Genomic DNA, 24,334 nt, shown 5'->3' with positions numbered 1-24,334 from the left:
TTTTTTTTACAAGAGCAAAATATAAAATTTGAGCACTCTGTGTTCTAGTCTGACTTAGTAAATGTGACTCACAGCGCCGGTTGGCTTGGTGGTCCTGGCGAGAAGGAATGGGCATGGTGATTGATGATGATGGGGGGTACGGTTTGATAATGAAGCTATCGCTGCTGTTGTTGTGATTCAAAGTCAACTGCAAGCAACTCCAAGGGAGCAAGGGCAAGACTCACATTGCCATAGGCGACCCTGAGCCAGTACTGTAAATTCCACGTTACTATGCCAGTAGTGGGGGGGAGGGGATCTTAGGAATTAATATGTATCTTCTTGGTTCTTTCGGTAAAGTCACATAGAAGGGAAATAATAAAATAATAAAAATAAAACATTATGAAATAATTCTCACGACGTTTCGGCCACAACGCAAGCAGCCGTCCTCAGGTGAAGAACAGGTCTGTCGGAAAGACAGTTCTTCACCTGAGGACGGCTGCTTGCGTTGTGGCCGAAACGTCGTGATAATTATTTTATTATGTTTTATTATTTCCTTTCTACGTGACTTTACCGAAAGAACCAAGAAGATGAATCCCTGCAATCAAGAAAGCTTTAAATCTAAATTTAATTAATATGTAATTATTAATTTTCAGTGACTTTGTTGAAGCAGTGGCAGAGTGGTTTGCGCACTGAACCGACACTGCTGTGCCTCCTCATCTCAAGCCAGCACTGGCCAGCGTGAAGAAGTATGGCAAAACAGCCCCCATAACCCACACGACATAGCGAGACCTCTGCCCAGTAGCGGATTGACGAAGGGCAAAGAATAAATTCGCTTAAATTTAAGGTGACGATGGCGGTTGTGGTAAATTAGCTGCGTTGATGGTTGATGCTGATGATGACGATGATGCTGCTTATAGTTACGGCCATGTGATGATAAGTAAAACAGCAATAACATTCTCGCTTAAATACCCCCAGCATTTCGTTATTACTTTATAATGATCTGACGTAAGAGTAAAAGTAGAAAACAAACAACAGGTCACAGTAATAAAAAGATACAGAGTCCATTAGGTATATTAACAAGACCTCCTCCCCCACTGTGTCGCCTGGGCAGACTGCTTCACCAAGTGCCATTCGTGTGCACCTATGTCAATGTAAAAGCCTTAATGGAAAATTCAATAAGTCGGATAAATTATTCCATTGAAATATATAACTATTTATTTGAATAAGTTGAGTAACTTTATGTTGCACACTCGAAATGAAGGACGTGGGCAGGTGCTCCAAATCGAGGGCAAACACATTTATTGTGGTAATCTGCAAGATGCAACAACACGTGGTGTCACACGCAGCAATCCTCAACCGAGTCGCCATTAACCACGTGACCGGTGTACAAGTCTGGTTAATCAATAACCCTGCCAGCCACCCACAAGCCCAACTCGCATGCTGGTGTACACACGTGCATTGATGTACTGCACAGCACATAAGGACTTTCACAAAACCACACTTAACTCCCTTGCTGCACGGGGAAATAATTAAAAGAGTGGCCCATTCCTAATGTGCCACATTTACCATTTTGAATAGATTTTTATTGAACGTTTCATAGCATTTCTGGCGCTGTGCTTTTGTATGCGTTGCTTTTACAGCAGTGTCCAGATTATAACTGTCTGCCATTGGCCGGTATCCAACGCATGGAGCTGATTTGTCACTTGAAGACGTATCGATCGTGTGTCTCAATGCATTTGAGTGACACGATGTAAAGGGGGTGGCAGGTTTTATCCGGGTTCGTGAGCTGGCCACACTTTTTACTGTCCGCATAGAACTACGCATCCCATTGATTTTTCGAACTTAATTGGCACTTATTCAAATAACAGTACAATTGGAAACAAAGTCCACGTCTGTGTCTACGTGTAGCCTTTGCCAATGTTTAAAACTAAGCCCGAGCCAGTTTATACCTATCTCCAATCCAGCAGGTGTGTTTCACCGCTCATGTATCTTATGCACGTACGCAAAAAACAAACATGAAGATCCCCCATGTAACCTACATATTCTGTCGGCGAAGAGCGCTGTTAGAGAACACCTGTTCAGAATCCAGCACAGCGCGCAGTCACACGCACAAAAAAAGACAAATGTCCCCCATATAGCCTGTAACAGGCTGTTGGGCCAAGTGCTGTTAGCGAGCACCCATGAAGGCCGGCGCAGCGCACGAGAGAGTGGGTAGGCCAACACCACGCCCGACCGCCTTTTTTCTTCCCAATGGTGATGTTTACACACCTGACCAGGTATTCCTTTTAGGCTGAGTCGACTTAGGGGAGGCAAATGACCAGTTCAGATAATCGTCACTGGTGTTTGCCGTGAGCGGAAATCGAACTCGGGTTTGCCAGGTTCACGGCGCGCCAACCGCTACAACTGCTGCTCCCCACAGTCACACACGAACGTGTTCTACCACCTGCTATAACCAGCTTCGCTCATTATAACAATTTCCTGCACCGCCAAGACCCCAGGAGGGTTGAGACTGTTGGAGTGAACAAGCCCTGGAGAGGACCTGTCCTGTCCCGCAACCCAATGCCCCTTGCATCCACCGGTGCCTCCACCGCCACCTCCGACCACCACCCTGAATCCCGGGAACCACTCCCCCCATCACCCGGTCCACACAGCCTGCGCCTGGCTTCTCGTCAGAAACCAGACTTTTGACAGCTGCACAAATAACGAGCATCGTTCAATTTGGGGCGGAGCGCTGGCGTGGAGGTCAGCATGTTGCGCGTTTACGGAATTAGTTCTCGGCCACGGCTAACATCAGACGAGAACGATGCCGGAACCGGTCCTACCGCACTTCCCTTACCTCTTTACCAACGTCAAACAACATGGCCCATACAGAAGTTGGGGGGGCGGGGGGCATGGTCGCGAGTTAACTTCCTCGTCTGGTATACAGGAGGTCGTGGGTTCGATCCCAACCCTGCCGGCTGTATATTTGAAGTTTGCATGTTCTCCCCGTGGTTGCGTGGATTTTTCTCCGGGTCTTCCAGTTTTCCCCTCCACATTTAGAAACAACGTGCGTTTAGACGATTTGGCTGCAGCTATAAATAGTCAGGTCGCTTCTGAAAGAGAGCTATATAGTTCCGTGGTCCTTATCTGGTAAAATAAAAAATAGTTAACAGTAAAGTGGACAGGCCTTCATCAAGCAATAGATTGACAAACGAATTTCATAGCATTAACACTTTTTTTAAAATTCTAATTTCAAGAGTGTGGTTTGGTCAACACCAGCACAGGGGAGACAAAGGCAGATTGCCATTCACGATACAGATGACAGGAACCATTCACATTGCCTGTGGGCCATAATAGGTGCTCACAAACAGCATTTGCCCCAACCATTATTGAGGACCACCACCATTGATTCAACTCCACCAAGGGATATAATTTTCGCATTACTACGCCACGAACATGTCTACTATCATGTTGCACAGTATCCATTATCTGGTTGAGAGATGGCAGAGCGTACCACAATGGATTATGGAATCTATTTGTGCAGATGTTCTGCAGGTGCTCCGGTTTCCGTCCACATGATGGTAAATGGGAGCAAAGCGTCCCAGTGCAGGACCCTCCTGAAGGAGAGCCTTGAGGCTCAGGGAGACATTTACCGGGTAGAAAAAGGGCATTACTATTACTCTACTATGGATACAGTTCTAACAAGCGGTGAAAATTCCACATTGCTACGACGTGGCCCAGATGTTGCACCGTACTATGATTTGCCCAAGTAAATCCTGAACTGATTGACACAACAAGCGGCGGGGACTCCTCGTTACTATGGCAAGACCCACGCAAGCAAATGCAATTGGACCCCCTTCTCCATATAATTTATGGCTCCATCCGCACTGCAAACAATGCCTACTGAGTTAGGGCCATTGGAGATTATTTCATTGGTGCGTTGTCCCAGAACACGCGCACACACGCGCACGCACAGACATGCGCGTGCGTGCGTGCCATCATAAACAACGGCACGTTGTTCGTGCCCCGGGGGCCAGTTGTCTCTCGTGAGGTTTAGCATCGCCACGGCGAAGCTACTAAGCAGGTACCACCGAGTTCAAGAATCTGGGTCTAGGTGTCTCTCACGAAGTTCATAATGGCCATGTCAAAACCGGAGAGCGGGTCACTTGTGGGATCCTTGGTTCCTGGGTCCGGGTGTCTTATAGGGTTCGTAATGTCTATTTCAAGCCAGAAACCAGGTACCACTAAGGTCCTAGGTTCGAGCCCTGGGTTTAAGGTGTCTATTATGAGATCCATAAATGGCCACGTGAGTGCCACTAAGCCAGCATCGCTTCGATCCTTCGTTCAAGAAGCCTTGGGTCTAGGCGAGTTTCACGAGGTTCATAATGGCCATGTTAAGTGAACTAAGTACTGCTGTGATGCTGAGGTTCAAGCCCTGTGTCTGGGTGACGTACAGGTGAGTATTTGTGCATATTATAGGCACGGAGAAAGGACGGACAGGTGTGACCACTTCCAAAAATGCCCTGCCACATTTACCTTCCCAGTTGTGCTCTTGATAGCATCACCGCCACACCAGTCAATCCCTTTGGGCTAAGGCGACCTAGGGGAGGTATTGGCTAAGTTCAACAGCAAATAGGAGTGGATGTGAATCTTGGCTAGGAATCAAATACAGGTTGCTGTGGTATAATATGCAAACTACACACATCAACATAAAACACCTAACATCCCCCTGTTGTATATATTTATTGACTGTTGATGCGATCACTATTAGTGATCAGTATTGGTTTTTATACACTGCACCAGGTACTCATTCAAGATTGAGCTGACCTAGGGAGTGAACCTAGAAAAGGTTCAGATACCAATGTGCACAGGATGATAGTGCAATGGCCTGATCATGACACCACTGCTTTTCACGCACACACACGCAGCTCCACACATAGACACACAGATATAAACAGCTACCCCCTCATCACAACAGCTTGATTTCTAAGCTCAAACACAAACACTCCTGCCCGTCCACTCGCAAAGCCTTGCGTGACCAAGCAACCATTTAAACCGGCAATCTACTGGCAATTTTGGGAGCAGGTGGTCATATGATCCGAGTGATTAGCACACTTGCGCCTTTGCAAAAGCGTTCAATGTTTTTTTTTTTACCAGCCTGGCGGTTTAGCAGCAGAGCGAGTGGTTCGCAATTGGAAGGTTGCGAGTTCAAATCCTGCTTCGGGGGTTTGATTCTACCCGGCCAGCTGGCACTGAGGTCAGAACAATTGATTCACCGTAATATAAGGTCACGAATGCCATAACAATTCGAGGGTTGACTTAAGCCCATCATCCCTCCATGGTCAATAATAAGCCGATAGTACAGCATCAACAGTGCTTGTCCTATGGGTAGACTCCATCCCCTGCTGTGGAAATGTGGACAATTCACCGCTGATTCTAGATTTGAAGCTTTCGTGACTGCAAGGATTCATACTCTTAGTTTTTTCGGTAAAGTCACGTAGGTAAAAAATGAAATAAAAATTAATTTTAAAAAAATCACGACGTTTCGGAAGCAACACAAGCTTCCGTCTTCAGGTGAAACTGTCACAGCAAAAAATCTGTATCAACTGGTTAAGGGGGGAGGAGCCAGGAAGGGCCGCGGGAGAGGAGGAGTTGTGAGATGGTCAGTACCCACGTGACTTTACCGAAAGAACTGAGAGTACAATTCACCGCTGGCTCAGGGCTGTAAACGTGCAGATGAGCACGGCGTCCAAGCTCATTGGAGCAGGAAATCAATAACCTTGATATCAAAGTTTGAATCACGTGTCCTCCACTCTACTCGTGCGATGGAAGACCAGTCACGTTGACCCCTCTCCTCTTTCTGAAACTCCGAAACGAACTCGTAAAATGTATCTATGCATAGCTGTCAACCAACCCATACGGTTTACCACATTCTTGTACATGTAAATTGTGTTTTCAGGTCCATGTGGCGTACAGCTGTTTCAATACGGGCAAAATAGTTTTGTCTATTTGTTTGTGTTTTTCCCTCGTGATGGGACTTTGTAGGATGAACGTTGCTATTTATAAGGGCACGGGGTGACCAATAAGATCTGAATTGGTCTGTCATAAGGTAGCCACTGATAAGGGGTTGACAGGTATGTCTATGGCACCTTTTTTCCAGTATCAAAATTATGGTAAAATAAGAATGAGTTTTACCCTTTCTGGCAATGAAACAGGAGGCGTTAAGATGTTCAAACACCAAACATCAACCTTTTGCAAGGCATCAGGTCTGCATTAACCACACGCACTTGTTGCAAAGCATGCACACGAACATGCTCTGACAAGATAGCATTGTATTTGAAATTGTTTGGCCTGCACCAGAGACAGCTTTCTTGATGGCCGAGGCTCGTCAGTGTTAGACCAGAGAACGCCTAAAGGCAAATAGTCCAAAGACAATACACGTATCAGAGCATTTAAATGTAGAGCAAACTCGAGTCGCTTTGGAGCAACCCCAGAAAGTAATGGCACATGTCATAAAAGTATATATTCCAAGGGTCTATCTTTGACTAAATTATGGGACAACCACTCTCTAACTCAGACCATGACGATGGGAGACCCGTTTCAGAAACACGAGTATCGTCTGAATAAGCCCTGATTTGCATTCAATCAAAGTTAAAATTGCTAAACCATTTTGCAGAGATTGGTTTCTTTTTTTGTCCATTCATTCGTGACATATAGAAGGCTTTTGTTGATGTCACAGCCCAAAACCCCCGACCCCCAATTTCGGAAATTACAGGCAAACAAAAGGAATTGTCAAAATCTCAATAACGGTGCCCTGTGCAGCTGCTGCTAACCGCATCTGCATTAGAAGAGCAATCATGAATCCGAACTGGGTTGCCAAATGACTCGAAATAAAAGACCAATCAGCGGAATTGATTTCACTTGAAAGGGGCTACGACAGATTGGAGGAAAGAGAAATAATATTAGACGAACCATTTCTATTTCTGTTATATTGGGCGTGCGTATGCGCACGCGACGGACGCCTTTGAAAGGGAACTTTCGTGATCAATCCCAGCCGCGCGCGCGCGTAATGTCGCTGCGTGCCGCGCCGTGCCACCGCGTCGGTGACACCTCCGCAAAATGCGACGCCCCGAACAAAATAACAGGCGTCCGTGATCGAAATCAGTCGACGGGAAGATTGCTACCCCCCCACGCCCGTCCGCCCCGTGCGGGCGCACTCGAGAATTTTTTGGGGCCGCACGAAACTTGCGGGGTGGCTCTGCTCCCTGCGCCCCGTCGCATCAGTCCCGGCTCCCAAGTAGCGTCGGGGGTTTATTCCGAGGGGCACGCCTTGCCAACGAGACTCGGTGAAATGTCACGGGGCCTCCTGTCTACGATACGGGGGGGGGGGGGGTTTCATGGGCCCCACGGGTTTACTGACGAGACTCGGTGAGGTTGAAACCGTTTGCACGATAAATGAGGTTCACACGCCTGGCAAACCTGGGTGTGATTCCGGGCCAAATACTGTACAAGATTAGAATACGAACCAAGGCAGCCACGTCTCACATCAGGCTTTAGGATACGGGGCAACACCTTAGCGATGAGACAAAGTGAAGCTGAAACCAGCTGCATGATAGACGAGGCTCACAGGCCTGGCAACTTGAGTTTTATTCCTTGCCAAGCTCAACATTCGCATACGAGCAAAGTATGAACTTATGCTGTGTCAACTCAGCCGAAAGCACGTGCCATGTACGTAGCAGTCAATGTACCCATTGGTGGAGACAAATGTGATTGGGTGAGCACGTGGTGTGTAGGTGTACTTAATGAAATTCTCGACAGGATATCAAACCATAACATCGTACCGCTATTCCTCCATACGACCGTCACCAGTTACAAGTCTTCTTGTACGTATGTACGTTGAAATTCTTTCGCGCTGTACGTAGCTAACCGCACTAATCGGAGGTACGGTCCTTAATAGGTGCTCTCTAACCACACCTCCTGACAAACAGTTTAATGGGGTGATTTGTGATCATGTGTGTGGACACGTACAAAGTACGGTAGTGCAAGTGTCATGGGCGTACTGGTTAAGGCAGACAGCCAACACGGTTTAACAAATGCTCGCGACATTCATTAAACTGTCGTGAATATCAGAGACCGTTTGTGTTCAAAATTAAACGCACCCAACAAGCAAATGCATGAGCCAATTACCACTGTCATGAAGCAATGAATAATGTAATGAGAGCAACACATTTGTCAATAACACTGTGACCTTGAAAGGAAAACATATATAATGGACAACATTTCGGGCAATGGCCCTTATTCAGGGCAACCATCTAATGCGAGTTGTTTCCTTGCGCTTGTGCCCTCCTGCCACACAGCAGTGTCACCAAATAAATAGTAAATTATGAAGTTCAGTTTATTGCCATACTACTTATCGCTTACTTATACAAATATGTATTGGTGGATGGGGGGCGGGGTTGCATTGCAACAGCAGTTGGGTTTTCTCTCACGATTATGGGCATACTTTGCGAAACATCACGATACGATTTGAGCAAATGAGATGCGGGAATCGTGGCGTGGCACACTTCTTTTTACACCGGTTGCGGCTGCGAGACCCGGTGGTGGAACATGCACATCGCCCATGGCAGGAGGCAACCCTCTTTTAAACCGGGACCGCCACTTTCGACTTCCCGCAACAGTGTTACGAGGGCCGAGCTCCCAACCGAGAATTCGACTCGTAGCTTTTCCGCCGCACCTCCGATAAGCACCGTTGGCTACGCACGGTGCGAAAGAAGTTCAACATGCATACGTGCATACATTGACCCGCAGCTCCACTCACGTCCACTACCGTATTCTCTGGATCACAAGATGCTCTGGAAAGTAAGAAGATACCAACCTTTGCATGAAAGTACAGGGCAGGAGGGCAGTTTAAATTCCTTTCGTTGAAATGGTAATTGGGCCCCAGCAATGCGCTGCTCGATGGATTGTGCTTCGCTCTCCCACAATACACCGTGCTAATGACATTTTATCATTTTACTTTGAACATTAAATGTACTTATTTATTAGTAATACTTTTCGTAATTATTGAAGGGTTTTGCCTGCCAACAAAAAGTGACTATTAGGTAACTGTTTATATGTGCGTTTAAAAACTGGTTTCGAGAAAACATTTTTAAAGTGTAATTCTAATCAGGTGTTAAGTGCAGTCTCCCCAACCCTTATAATCCACTCGATCTCCCTGGATTCTCTATTTATCTGCCAATTATATACGTGTTACGTCTTTATTTTGAGGCCACGGTGTTATTGACCAAAGTGTTGAGTTTTGTTTTGTTGACTGGGGTAAAAGAGTATGCTTTACAATCCACAAGGTTTGAAACACAGACTCAGCTTTCCAGCAATCACTGAATTGTCACGATTCAAGGTCCATTCAATTGAATAATTATTTTTTTGGTTCTCTTCATTCTCTACGTGTCGTTTGTTCCTTAGCGTTCACCCCATTAGCCAAAAAAATAGCACGAGCATATGGTATGAATTTAATTTGCGCAAATAATAAATATGCGATCCTTACGCGCAAGATTAGATGCATTTATCGTGAGCGAAGGAAATGAATTTAATCACCGATTTGACATAGTGTCACAAGCCTGTTCATTGCGATCTAAAATAAAAAAAATATCTAAATTCTAAATGGAAAGTTTTACTCACTGATTAAAAAAAAAGTAAAGCTAAATATTTTGTCTGGCAGGGCTGATAGAAAGGCAAGAAGCAATCTGAAAATGTTTCACCCTTATAAGGACTCTTCACCACCACCACCATCATCACCAGCCATTATCTATCCACTGCTGGATGAAGCCTGCCCCACATCACCACCACTCCCCACGGTCCCGCAATGCAGCAATCAATCCGCGTGGCTTCTGCACGCGAGCCAATTCCATCGCTCCATCTCTGCTGTGGCCGCACACTTGGTGTGCGATGCATCCATTGGCTGCCACTCCATCGCCGGTCTCGTCTCATCGGCAATCATCCTCTCGAGTGATGTGTCTTGCTTCAGCACACTTTCTTTCCTGAACATTCAACAACGATGCTGCTCTAATTTTCGATTTAAAGCTTTCGTGACTGCAGGGATTCATCTTCTTGGTTCTTTCGGTAAAGTCATTGTTATTATTTCCCTTCTACGTGACTTTACCGAAAGAACCAAGAAGATGCTGCTCTAATTTGTGTTTGCGCCATGATTTTGTGTGTGCGTTTAGTTTGTCGACCTACCCCTGCACCTCCGATTAGCACGGTTGGCTACGTACCGTGAGAGGGACATTCAACATGCGTCCATGTGATTCATGCCTTCTTGCTCTTTCAGTCTCTCGTGTTAATTCACCAGCATCTCTAGAAGATTATTTGTGTACCCTTCAACTGTTTTTTCTATTTTTTTGTTTGCTAATGAGCCTATCATTGCAGTAAACACACGACCAACTATTTATAAACATTCTTCTACGGGCAGCCCAGAACGCAACAATACGGATTGCCTAAACAAATTGAAAACAGACCCGCTCTCTTGTCAAACGCACACGCGCCAAGGCTTTCAAACATTCTTGCATTCGAGGCACTCCTTTTAAACGTGGGAAATAAAGGGGTCGCGGTGCTGCACGGCTAATAAACACAAACATACTGGGGTGGGCACGTTCACAGAGAGAGAGGGAGAGCGAATGAACCAACACGCTGGCTGGGACCCCGAGGGGGGGCCCTGTTCTGCCTTTCTCCGCGTTGCGTGCGCCTACAAACGGACGCAACGCCGTAGGAGCGCGTGGCTCGGGGCGCACAATAAACGAGGGCGATTCCGCCCCCCTACCCCCCCCCCCCCCAATAGTCGTGACCTTTGTTGTGCGAGGTCGTGACTCATGGGACGGCGGCACGTGCTGCCAAGGCAAGTAGTCGGCTCATTCGACACCGAGCTAGAAGACCGGGGTTCGATTTGCCATGACGTCGTCGCTCGATCGAGCGTGGGAGCAGTGTTCATCTTCCCTGGCCGGCCCCGAGCCGGTGGTGGTAATTCCACATTAGTATGGCAGGGCTCAATCTGTTCATAGGGCACCCACCGTTGGCTTCCGACTAAGTGGAACATATTTTGCCGACCTGCAAGGGGATGGAATTGATCAGATGTTGTGCCCTTATGATGGTGAGTAAAGAGTTCCACAGCAACAGCATACAGAGAGTTTACTTACAGCACCACTGTTAACCACAGCAGACCTACACATTGTCTTCATCACACTCGATGCACTGTCTTCATTGAATGTCAGCTTGTGATTAAGTCAAGAATACGGTATTGCCATTATCGCCTACAGAAAGTGACATCGCGTGATACTGGTACAAGCAACACAGTGTTTGCATTGGGAAACATTGAATAATTTAGCCGATACAAAGGTATGTACAGTACTATATTGATCCCCCATATAGCCTATAACACACTATTGGGGCAAGTGCTGTTCGCGAGCACCTATGAATGTATGCATGCAGAACTTGTTTCGCACCATAAGTAGCCAACCGTGCTAATTGGCTACATGACAAATATATAGGCTTAACATTGGTAACATCTAGATCGCAATAGATTGTCACCTTGTAAAATATACTAAGGTATCGCCTGTGTGTAGGGTAGCCTTCATGCGATGTAAGTAATATAGGCAATAGAGCATTTACATTGAGCAAGATCAGCAATGTCTCGTGATTTCGCGTAACATAGCAACACAGAAGTAGCACCTGCTATAAATGGGAACGTGAAGTGACATGAGCCAGACTGTGATTTCCTACAATAAGCAACATCGCATGACTTTGTCTACACCGTAAAACGCTAAACATTGGCCATATTGAGTAATAAAATTGTGATAGTGGGCAACGGTGGTTTTTTTTTCTACGGTGATAGTATTTAACTGAAGACAACCCATAAACCAAACAGCGTCTCCTATCCCGTAGATGTGCACCTGGGTTATTTGTTCGGGTGGGGGGGGGGGTTGTCCTCGTTAAATCGACACGACCAATTGCACCGACATTTGGGCTGTAACAAATCGTCCATGAATATGGAATCTTAAGGCTTGTGGGTGCACGCACTGAATTGCGGGTTGAAGAACAGGGTTCGTGCCAGCTAACGGCGGCATGAGGCTCGCGGAGCAAGCGGAGCGAGATGAACGAGATGGAATGAACAAGACGAACGTTGACGGGTTCTTGATTTGAATCCCATCGCCGGATATCGACGATCCATTTCATCGCCTTTGAGTTGGGGGATGAATGATTACACGCCTGAACGACACGAGTTGGAACTCTCCAATGTGCCTGCGTGCTGTATGCCACGATGTCCGACGTTTCATTCTACATCCTCGGAGCCTCTTCAGGAACTGAATTGAGCAATTCACTTTCCCCCATCCGATTATATTGCATATTTAACATATATCTCACGAGGATACACCCCCAGCACGCGGGTAACCCAAAAACGCAGTGTGTCACCACATCAAGCTCTGCCATAGAGATCCGAGCAGGACCTTTTGTGTTTCACCGCATGGGTTCGCAGGACCGCGGCACGGGCATCGTTGGAGCGAGTAGGCGTCGCCGATCCTGACATTGTGGGCCATGCACACGAGCACCTGCCAGGCATTCGGCCACCAACACCACCGTAGCAGTCGGTGCGAATCGCTTCAAGAAAGCACGGAGCCCGGAGCGGTCGGTGAGCACTTTATTAGACGGCGCACAATGCCGCACCACGCATCACAGTCAGCGGCGCACGGGCGGATATTGGACATCCCCGCCGGTGAAGAACGCTGAAAGAGAAAATGCGGCGTGCCGAGCATTTATTTATTTGACCCCGGCGACCCCCGCGCTCCGCAAAGAAGGCCCCCTCGTCACGCCTGGCCGCCGCCCGTGGCTGTTTTCGCAGCCGTTGATGTCACCACGGGGGCCCGGCGGACCTACTGTCACTGACGCGTGTCCCCAACGCCGCCGTCAACGTCATCATCGCGGGGCGATGGATCCGTTCGGGGGGAGGGGGGGGGAGCCTCACGGTAGCGGAGAGTCGCCCGTGCGGGCTGGAGAGTCGCCCGTGTAAGATATTTGCTTTCACGGTGCTTCTCCAAAACATCCTCTCGAGTTGCTTCTTTATATTTTACATAGGAGGCAGCGGCACTGTCCTACGAGCCCTTGCTGCGAGATTGTCTGTCGCATGACAGATTTCAGAGCTGGAATTTCGCCGAAATTATGTGAGCGACCGAATTTGAGATGGCTTTTTTTTTCGGTGGTTGTGTGATCACTTGGTGACGGGGATAGAACTCCGTGTGTAAACCACGTTTAATCACGGTTGGTTGAAACCCAGATCGGAACCCAGGACTGAGGAGTGCTATGACTGCTGAGGCACTAGGAAAATATAGTAAATTCAAAATATATATGATCAAGCCAACTTCTGCCTCAATATTCCAATGTCAAAATATAATAGTTTGTTCGTCCATCAGTCTGCTGGCCTTCCAGACTTAACATTAGCCGCCACCGTTTGCTCACGTATACAACCTCTGCTGTTGAGACCCAAAAGGGGCAAAACCAGTGCAGTCTCTGCCATTCTAAACACGTTCTGCTGCTTTACCAAACGCTATTGGCCAGTGCCCTCTCCGGCAACCTGTGGGCCCATTCCGGACAAAACGTTCACCCGATAGAGACTTCCAAGAAGAGTGTGGGAAAAGAACCGAGCCGGAAGAGCTGGCTTACAATCTGCTTTCAGGAAAATGTCCGCTATCGAAATGTGAAAAGGAACAAACAAGCGCGAACAACCGGTTCGTTTTCAATGGTCAATGAATGACTTCATCCGAGAATGAACGTTTCTCCCCATTATCGCGCGACACGACTTCCGAGTATTTCTAACGAGTGCCGCTTATCGGCTGCTGCGAGGCAGACTGGGTGTGACCCGCAGCTTTCACAAGGGAAAGTTGTAAAGATAGCTTGCAGTTTCTTGGTGCCACCGCTTCGTGCATCAACACGTACGCACGTGCGCCGCACGCACAGACGTCGGCCATGCCGCATCACTCTCTCCAAGTGCCTTCGGGGGTCGACGTGGGAGCGGAACTTCGGGTTACGTCGTGACGAGCGACACTAACGGGACAACAACCCGAACTGTGGCGCACTGGAGAGGAGCTCGGCATCGCTTCCAGTTAGAATCGTCGCAGACGCGGGGCTGTTCATATTTTTTTTAGGGGGAGGGGCCCCCTCGTAGTAGATTTAGTTCCTTCACTGCTTAGCCACCACATATGCACGATGTCAAACACTCCACCGTTATTCACCTTGGTTAGTTCAGTTCGGTTTTTATTTTGTATGTATGTAATGTACGACCTGTAAAACTGAATCAAAGTTTAAAGGTGGCAAAGTTATTTTAATTTCGCCACGCATTGCTTGGCAGCAATACGTACACATAGCGATGCTATGGCTTTACTTATCAAATAACCGATAGGGTTGACAGTGGTGCAGCAGTGATGAAGGTAAACAGTGGTGGAAATGGCCTTGTATGCGACGGTGAGCCACACTGGTAGAACGCCAAGCGTGTTTACTGGAATGGGCATAGTGAACATCAAGCTGCTGCAGGACTAAACGGCTTCATAACCGGCAACTTCTAAGCTTCTACGTACGTGTGTATGCTGAACTTGTTTAGCACCGTACGTCGGCAAACCGTGCGAAATCGGAGGTGCGGGGGAAGGACATCGAGTTTGCATTTCCACCGCTGACATTAACCACTGTAGCGGAGAAAGGCGCATGGCTAGGCCACGTGCAGTGACGCGGTCACAAAGCGGCAACACGTTCGCCGCCTGTTCGCGGAGGTTTAGTGGTTCTAACGCAGCGGCCGCCCCGGTTAACACTGCCGCTTCGTCTGCTTCGCTGTGGACCTCAAAAGATCCGGTGATGTCACTCGCGGCGGGAGGGGGGGAGGCACGGTGTGTCGGTGTCGTTTGGCAAAGATATGACCAAAATTACAACTGCAAATTGCTCAAATGAGATTATACATGGGCAAACATTGCCTCGTACTGTGGAAACTTGACAGGACCCTTCTGAAAATTACCGACTATAATCACCCAGAAATGTCTGTCCGTCCCGCTCGTGACGTCACTCCACATGAGGCCCACCCCCCTCATTATTATTCATGAGTGGGTGGATTTTTACACTAACGTGGAGGAAGGTCGAACTGAATTAAATAATTTATTACGCAACATCGCTTCAAATATGACTTTTCTTTACAGAAAGTGACGGTAAACAATAAATCTACGCAGCACAGTGCTACATCCGTGCGTGACGTCACTGCAAAAGAGCCCCCCCCCCCACATTAATATTCATGCCCGCGTGGAAATTTACACTAATGCACAAGAAGATCGCGCACTCCACATCTCCACATGCCGCACCTCTCCCCTCATAAAAAATCGTGAGCGGGTGACGTCACTCAACATGCCGCACCCCTCCCCAATAACCATTAGCGGGTGACGTTACTCCACATGGGGCAACCCCCCTCATTAATAATCATGAGCTGAACAATTTTTGTATTGAATATTTCATATTTACTGCAATATACACCCGTCCTTGGACGTACGAAACATATATATTTTTTTATAATCACACTAAACAAGTGTGATAATTGAATAATAATATATTTTTGAGTTCCGATGAAAAACCCGAGGCCCCAGGCTACAGCCTCTAAAGCCCCTCCATTAATCTGGCCCTACTAACGGGCCAGACCCAGGCGCTGTGAATGCAGTAGTGGAAGCACGATGATTAGAGGTCATGGGAGAGGCCCAGGCACTGATTGAAGGTCACGGGATGGTTCCAAGCATTGACGGTGAAACATTGAGGGCTTGCTCATGGGAGGTCACAAGACAGACCCAGGTGGTGTCGATTTGTCTCACAATTATACCAAATCAAGTCGGGTCAAAGTGGCTGTTGAAATGACCTTGAGACGCTGTTGAAAATTCCATGTTTCCATAGGACAAGCACTGCCGACTTTACTCCGTGTGGCACTTGATTTATTGACCCAGGAGGAGGGAGAAGCTGGGTAAACCCCAAAACAAATATACGGTCTTCTTGTTGTGAGTCAAGTATTCAAACTGCAGTGCCACCTGGCCAGAAGTGTCAATAATCCACCCATTAAAATCATTTAGTGGGCTTTAGTCACCCGATACTCTGCTAGTTGTTGCGAGTGTTCCTTCTCTGCCTCCTGTAGTTGCTGCAGAGCAGCTGTTGCCAGCCACTCAATCGCATCTTTCCCAAGAACCGGATACGACTGGCATTAGCAGTTGGAAAGGCGACTCAGCTCCAGGTCCTCCGGTATCACATCAGCCCATCTCTAGTCTAGACCATGATGTGCATAGCAATTTGCTCTCACTTTGATAAGATAAATGGCATCAAGAAATCAATGTCAAATCAGTCACCCTCTGCAATTATATGAGTGGGGAGAGCTGATTTCTCTTGGTGGCCCTCAGACAGTGATGACAATTCCACATTCCCATGGTGAGGGTCAGCCTGGTGTCATCTGGTGGTAATTATTTGGTGTCATTCCTACTCCGGCAGTTCAGTCAGAGATGCACTTTGAACGATCCTAAGAGGACACTCAACCGTTAAACCGAGGAGATGGAATGATGAAATCAGCATGCGCACAGGCGCTCGTGCTGATTGTGAATTCGCAGGACTCCGGATCCGATAACCCAAGATGTATTGTCTGCAAATTTAATCCACCTATGCCTGAACATTTTATGTGAATAATCGCAGACAGTGGGATGAATTTGCCAATTAAGCTCCACGTATCCACGATACATTTGTGGATCACGGGAAGTCATTGCTCAATGCAACGAATAATTGCAGATACATGGGAGCGATACGGGCAGAGAAAATCAAAATAATAATCAGTGTTTTCTGCGGCCCCAAAAGCTCCCGTGTGATAATAGGAGTCCCAGGTAACAGCGTCGCGGGCAAGAGCTACGTACGCTGTATTTAGCGGTGCAGTACAGTAGTGCTAACAATTGCCACCCGCGAGCCTCAAATAGAGTTCCCCAAACAAAGCATGTTGGTGTTGACGGATGTGGCGATGGAAGGGTGCTCGTTGGTCGTGGCAGGGGGTGGCTGGGAAAGGTGGTGGGCGGGGGACGCCGCCTGGCTGTGGGGGGAGGGGGTTAGTGGGGAAGCAGACGTTCCGCGAATACGCGCCGTGTAGTTGGGGAACAACGTCCAACCGCCGCCACCGCCACAACCACCCACGCATCTCAACCAACACCACAAGCACTGTGATGGGCCGTCAGTCACAGCCAACGCTACGCGCGGCCCACACAATACGGTCCGCTTCGACGGCACGTCAACCAACACTCGATGAGTTGACACGAATCAGCGTCGCTATTTGATTAAAGAATTAATTCCTTTTTTTCCTCGTCTCATTTTTGACTACGAAGGCTCAGGAGACTCAAATGTTTCTAAATTTCCAAAGATATACACCTACACCTGGGGGCTTGAGCCCGGCATGTCAGTGGTGCTGTCTCGGTGACACAAATGGTCGTGCATTTCCATAAAGAGACCTGGACTCGGGACTTAAACCCAGGTACTGCCTCAGCTCCCGCAGATGGCTGGCAAACCTCAGAGAGGCACCTATGTGTGAGAGATTGAACCCAGCGTGTCGGAGGATGTCGGCTCAACATCGTGGGATTGGCACCAACACCCCTGAAACGGAGTCGGCCACCCGGGGGGCTTGAGAATCCTCAACCTTGGAGGTGTCGAGGTCATTTGGGTGGAATCGAATCTCACCTCAATCCCACCCACCCACACGGGCACAAAACGCCGTGGACTCCCACACTCCGACGGTAACCTCGAACATGCCTACACGTCACCTCCGCCGCCTCCCTGCGTCGCTGTTATCTTTCGGATAAATATTTGACGTTTGATAAAGTGCAGGCACTGGCTCAGAACCGTGGTAACGGAGCACACAAAGACAAAGATCCCCCGTTTTGCCTTAACAGACTGTTGGGGCAAGTGCTGTTAGCGAGCGCCTATGAAGGCCGGCACGGTACATGAGGAAGTGGGGGGCCAACACCGTGCCCGGCCGCCTTTGTCTCCCCAGTGGCGATGTTTACACACTGCACCAGGTACTCATTTGAGACTGAATCTACCTAGGGGAGGCCCAGGACCGGTTCAGATAATCGTCACTGGTGTTGGCCGTGAGCGGGAATCGAAGTCGGGCCGCCGGGTTCGTAGCTCAGCGCGCTAACCACTACACTACCGCTCCCCACACGGAGTACAGTACACACAAACAGGCGCGCAAGCAACCACCCACCTACACCATCAACCCGGACCCAGCCCAAGACATAACACTCATTGAGATTATCATCATCATCATCATCCGACTTGGTCAATCCACTGCTGTATGAAGGCTTCCACAAGCCAACGACATTTCCCGCAATCCTGCAATAAGACAATCCATCAGGCACCTGCGCATAGGAGCGGATTCGCCGCCGAGCTGATTTCGTCACTCCATCTCCTCCCTTCCCGGGTAAACGTCCTCTGGGCCATGTTCTGTTCGTTGGCTGCTACTCCGTCAGAATTCTTTGGCCTCCATCGTCCCTTCGAGCCAACGTTTCCTGCCCGAGCCCCCACTCACTATCCTTCAGAGTTCGCAAACGGGTTTTGATTCCTTACCCGTACCCGTATCCGGCCGCACCAGGGTCGCAAACGGGTACCCGTACCCATACCCGTACCCTACCCGTACCCGGCCGGGTACGGGTAGGGTATGGGTATCGGGTACCTGATTGCGACCTCTGGGATGAAGCCATGTTGCAGGCGCGGGTGGGTTGATTCTAGGAACTTGAATTGTGAGAAGAGACAAGACGTTGGGAAATGAGTGACAAACAGTTACTCACCAGTGACTCACGGTCTACCCGTACCCGGCCGCACGAGGGTCGCAAATAGGTACCCGTACCCGGCCGGGTACGGGTAGCCGGGTATCGGGTACGGGTATCGGGTACCCGGTTGCGCCCTCTGCTATCCTTGAAATTGTTAAAAAAATTAGGAATTGCTTACATGCACGATGCGATGCAACGTTTCAAGACCATATGATTAACTTCTCATTGACGAATCAATTAATCATTGCAGTCCTAATAGTGGTATTGCAATTTCTTTAATTTTAAGAGCTGAACCAATTTGTCAATTAGTTGTTGGACGTAAGACTTTGCTCTAAGTGAGAAAGCGACTCATTTGATACACAACCCTGGGCTCATTTTCCCTTCTTTTTTATCATGCCATTAACAATATGCAGCTCGAAGTTTATTGCTTACTTGATATTAATATCTGGAAGTCTTTTGACAATAGACTGTCAGACCGGTGTCTGATGGGGTCTCTAGACAATAGACTGTCAGACCAGTGTCTGATGGGGTCTCTAGACAATAGACTGTCAGACTGCTGTCTAGTGAGCTCTTTAGACAATGTGAACGCTATTTCAATTTCCCCTACAGACAGGCGAGCATCATGTCACCACGATATAGATTAACCTGCAAGTGGCAACATGGGGCGATGACGTTGCTGCAGAGGACTCGGGGTTCATCTCCGGCTGGCTGCCCTGGTTAATGCTACCGGTGTATTAAGCATAAAATACGCATCGTCTGCTTCACAGCGAGCGTTCCAACATCCTTTGACGTCATTCGAAAAAAGAGCAGGGCCGTCTGCATGCCGGCGTCATTGTCCAAATATTCCAAATCTGAAAATAACAAAATCTGTAAATTACTCGATTGGGATAACGCACTTGCAGGCCGGTGTGGAAGCCGCCTTGGGCCACACAGGGACAGCTGCCGCTGGGGGGAACCCCTTCGAACCGTTGAGACGAGACACGACGACGTACGACACTTCAGAATCAAAATCGGAATCTGGAGGAGGAATCCGAAGAGCTATGAAGCTCTTTTTCATTTCACAGGTGTCCAGTATGGACGGGCAAGTTACAACAGAAAACAATGCAAAAAGATAACAATGATAGGAGTGCAAAATAGAGAATAAGGTAAGCAAGTCATTAAATATAAATACAAGAGTAAATAATTATAGAAATCCGATTCACCAAGCTTGGGCAAGGCAGCAAAAACGACACCAGTCCCAGACCACACAAAGATAACACCACACAGCAGTCTTCCCTCAATAAAATGGCACATTCACATTGAACGTTACGAATCACATTTGCCTTAAGGTGCCGAGGCGTTCGAGCGAGCGCCACCACGCACACAAAGATCACCGTCGCTACTCCTACTGGAGAGCTTCGTACGGCATCCCGTGGGCAACCTTCCACGTGCCCACTCCGTGAGTGGGCCACCTTCCACGCACCCACTCCATGAGTGGGCCACCTTCCACGCGCCCACTCCGTGAGTGGGCCACCTTCCACGCGCCCACTCCGTGAGTGGGCCACCTTCCACGCGCCCACTCCGTGAGTGGGCCACCTTCCACACATCCACTCCATGAGTGGGCCACCTTCCACGTGCCCACTCCGTGAGTGGGCCACCTTCCACGCGCCCACTCCGTGAGTGGGCCACCTTCCACGCGCCCACTCCGTGAGTAGGCCACCTTCCACACATCCACTCCGTGAGTGGGCCACCTTCCACGCGCCCACTCCGTGCGTGGGCCACCTTTCACGCGCCCGCTCCGCCGAGCTCTCCGGAGGCACGTGAACCGGACGAGCCGTTTGCTCCGTGCACGCCACGCGCTGGGCCAAGCAAACCGTCGTGGAGTAAAGCTGGATCGAATTAAGCGGAAAAATCAAATTTACGCGAATTTCTGCTTTCCGTGGGCAAGCGGGCTGATCCAGCAATGCTCCGTACACTTGAGAAGCTCAGCCTAAACTCGGTGGGAGTTTGAGATTTTGGACCCAAGATCTAAGCGGTGCTGGCTCAGAGCTCGAATACTGATATTTTTCTTCTGGTCCCCATAGACACTGAAGATAATGTTCATCGTGAACATCGGTGTATTTATGCATACGTACATATAAACTTTACATACACTGGTAGTAACGTTATATGTAGCCTATTTAAAGCAGGTGACATCCCAATTGTACAAAAAAAAAATATTTTTTAAACGGAAACTTGGGTCACAAAGTCATTAAATATGTGGCCAAACCACTTCGAAAACCTCAGATCAATAGCCAAACATTGAACGATTAACAAAGCTCGTAAGTGAAATGTGTGTCGAATACCCTTCTCCACCCGACGCCACCGATAAATAGAGTAGTCACGTGAACCAATGTATGATTTTACTAGTGCTTTATTAGTGCTGGAGAGCCATGCACACTGTTTAACGATTGGATGTCGATTGCTCTCCAGCATCACACGAGTGGTGCTGCTGAAGCAGTAATAAACTGGCCATCTTTGGTCGTCACGTGACTTTATTAACAGGCCATGTCGGGTGGAGGAGGGTGTACGACACACATTCTACTCTCACTGCTATCTTACCCGAACAAAAAATCTATCACGACTCTTAATATTGGTCGTGAAAACTGCGTGTTCCGGTATAAAATTTACAACAATTGGCAGTAATTAACTGGAGTACAAGGTTCAATTAAAACACCACTTTGATTCTCAAAATAAAGCAAATAATCAAATTGCCCTTTAAACTCTGACCAGGGAAGGATAATATTTTTAACACGAGAGAGAATTTTGCTCTAGCAGCATAAATAGTAAAAAAGAACCAGATACCAATCACTGGAGTTCCCATTCCTGTCCACAACAAGCAATCCGTACCTGAACCTAGCCTGGGAATTGGTATCTGAACCAAGTTCGGGCCTCCCAGATGTTGACTCAGCCTAAAGTGAAATGCACCTACTTGCAGTGGTGGTAGGATAGATAAAGGCGGACGGGGTCGGTATTATTTGGGGTGGTTCACACCACCCATTCCTCCCTCGTGTGCTGTGCCCACCTTAATAGGTGCTCGCTAACAGCACCTGCCCCCAAGAGTCTACGCGGCTAAACATGGCATCTTTGTTCGATACCCATGTAGCGAGTGCCTGCTGCGCTGATGAGCACGAAAAAGGGCGAAGCCAGCAAGCCGTTGCCGTGTCGCCGCCACCGCCGTCACCGAATTTAAAATGGTCGCAGTTGTTGAAGTGGCTCGTGTGCCGAGCTAGGGTCTCTGACGATCCAAATTTAATTCCCCTTCCTCGTGCACATTAACGCGGTTCAAGTGCGAATCGGGCCTGGGCCTCCTTTAGAACAAAATGAGCATTGTACGGTGCGGTGTTGTGGTTTTGGGACAAAGTTGACCGGGCGCACGTTTTTAACCAGCGCCACTAGCCCCACCACATCCCCCGTGTAACTGTGCCGGCTTTAATAAGCGCTCGCTAATAGCAGCTGCCCTGATAAAAGTCTGTAAGGCTAAGCAGGGGGACCTTTCATGGGTAAACATCCACTTACGTGTTCTGTTGATCTTGTGTGCACCCTCAGCTCGCTAAAATATACAATGAGCAGATGACCAGTAAAACCTAATTGAAAGACCCTGGTAAAGAATGATATGGATTCCAGATGTGTGCGCGTGCAGCGAGTCCGAGGCTGAACCTCTACCATTGTTATTTATTCCTAACTTTCAGCTTCCATTCCAAGACCGGAGCATGCTGACACCCGCTTGTGATCCAGAGCCTCCGAGGCAAGCGTTGGCAGATCGCAACATGAGATGTGTTGCGAGACTCCCCCAACCTACAAAAGCCGTTGAATAAAAAAAAGCATGATGATGCTGCTGCTGCGTCAATGCATTCGTCAATAACAATGCGGCCCTAATGAGGAAATAAATATATAACAGGCAACAATTCCGGCAGTGGCCCTTCTGTTTTGGAGAGTAAACAGAGAGGCCAGAGAGCTCAAGTGGATAATAACACTTGGAGGATGCACTATAGGCTCCAGAAATGTGTACCGGCGGAGAGCTGTCAATTCTTAACCGTCCATTTAGCCACCGTGCTCAGGTACATTGTGCTGGAGCGCAGCCCACTCACCGTCCTAGTGAGCTCTCCAAGCTCACGCGCACACTCACAGCACCACGCGCACACTCAAAGGACCACGCGCACACTCACAGCACCACGCGCACACTCACAGGACCACGCGCACACTCACAGGACCACGCGCACACTCGCAGGACCACGCGCACACTCACAGGAACACGCGCACTCACAGGACCACGCGCACACTCACAGGACCACGCGCACACTCACAGCACCACGCGCACACTCACAGCACCACGCGCACACTCACAGCACCACGCGCACTCACAGCACCACGCGCACACTCACAGGACCACGCGCACTCACAGCACCACGCGCACACTCACAGGACCACACGCACACTCACAGGACCAAGCGCACACACGACGGTTCCGCCCTCGGCTTTTTCCGTACAGGGGTCAAGAGGCTTTGGGAGCACACCTCTGCACCCCGGGGTCGGTCCCTCGTCAAGCCTGCCCGGCCGAAAACGTGCGGCGGTACGTATGTTGGGCTTCTTTTGCACCGTACGTAGCCAACTGTGCTAAATCGAAGGTGCGGGGGAAAGACAACAGACTAAACAAGTTCAAGTTCATTTATTAGGTGTAGCCCTGTGAGCCATTTGGCTCTTGAATCGGGTGCAACCGCAACAAACAAAAAACATGAAGCAGTTCGGTTTGTTGTGCTTCACGCCGGGACCTCCGATTTGCACGGTCGGCTACGTACGGTACAAAATGAGTTCAACATACAGACGTACATACTCTTCTGAATCCAAGACACCCAGAGAAAATGCACGTTTGTGGGTGGCTGACTGGCTGGCGGTTCCGTCTCCTCTGCCAATGCAGTTCGTTAAACTCCCTGTCCCCTACCGGGTGTGCTACGGGTGAGCGCCGCAGTGCCCAGCGTGAGAAAGGAAAACAAACGGAAGTGAAAACAAAGAAAATCGCCGGCGCAAGTTACAAAAAAAGTTTATAATTGCACTGGGTACTACAAAAGGCCCCCCTGCAAATACAGGCAATAACATCATGGCACTTTCACGGTATTGCGTGTGGCTAGCAGACCACGACATTGGCATTTAGCTGCTGAACATATTGGCCAAACGCTAGAATAGAATAGTATTGTACGTTTAAAAAAAAAAATATTAGACGCCTACTTCCAAGCGCTCTACGAATACAGAGGTAAAATTTGTTCAATCAATGCACACAACGCAGGCAGGCATGCGCACAAGCCCCAAATACAACACAAATATATACACACCCTATTTTAAGCCTGATCTGCCTGAACAAATGCTCTTCGCGGTCACCTATTAAGCCAGCCACAGCACACGGAGGGGTAGTATGACCAGAAGCATGCACGTGGGAGCCATTTTGTTGTGGGTTTAACTCTCCAACACACCAGTCTGTTGAACTCAAACCTAATTGGCATGTTTTG

General features: G+C 48.6%; 1 protein-coding gene and 1 long non-coding RNA gene across 2 annotated transcripts in view; one reads left to right on the top strand and one right to left on the bottom strand.

The window, feature by feature from the left end:
- LOC133349743 (uncharacterized) overlaps positions 1 to 22,627 on the top strand; it is a 52,523-nt gene extending 29,896 nt beyond the window's left edge. The window contains exon 3 of the long non-coding RNA XR_009755981.1: positions 22,523 to 22,627. This is a non-coding gene — a long non-coding RNA (uncharacterized LOC133349743). The remainder of the gene's footprint in view (positions 1 to 22,522) is intronic.
- LOC133349742 (adenylate cyclase type 5-like) overlaps positions 1 to 24,334 on the bottom strand; it is a 208,353-nt gene that overhangs the window by 107,650 nt on the left and 76,369 nt on the right.

The sequence above is a fragment of the Lethenteron reissneri genome, chromosome 31 (genome assembly GCF_015708825.2).
Source record: "Lethenteron reissneri isolate LAM-NWPU_2019-01 chromosome 31, ASM1570882v1, whole genome shotgun sequence".
Taxonomy (NCBI): domain Eukaryota; kingdom Metazoa; phylum Chordata; class Hyperoartia; order Petromyzontiformes; family Petromyzontidae; genus Lethenteron; species Lethenteron reissneri.
The sequence above is the reverse complement of the archived record's forward strand: the minus strand, read 5'-3'. Positions and strand labels throughout refer to the sequence as shown.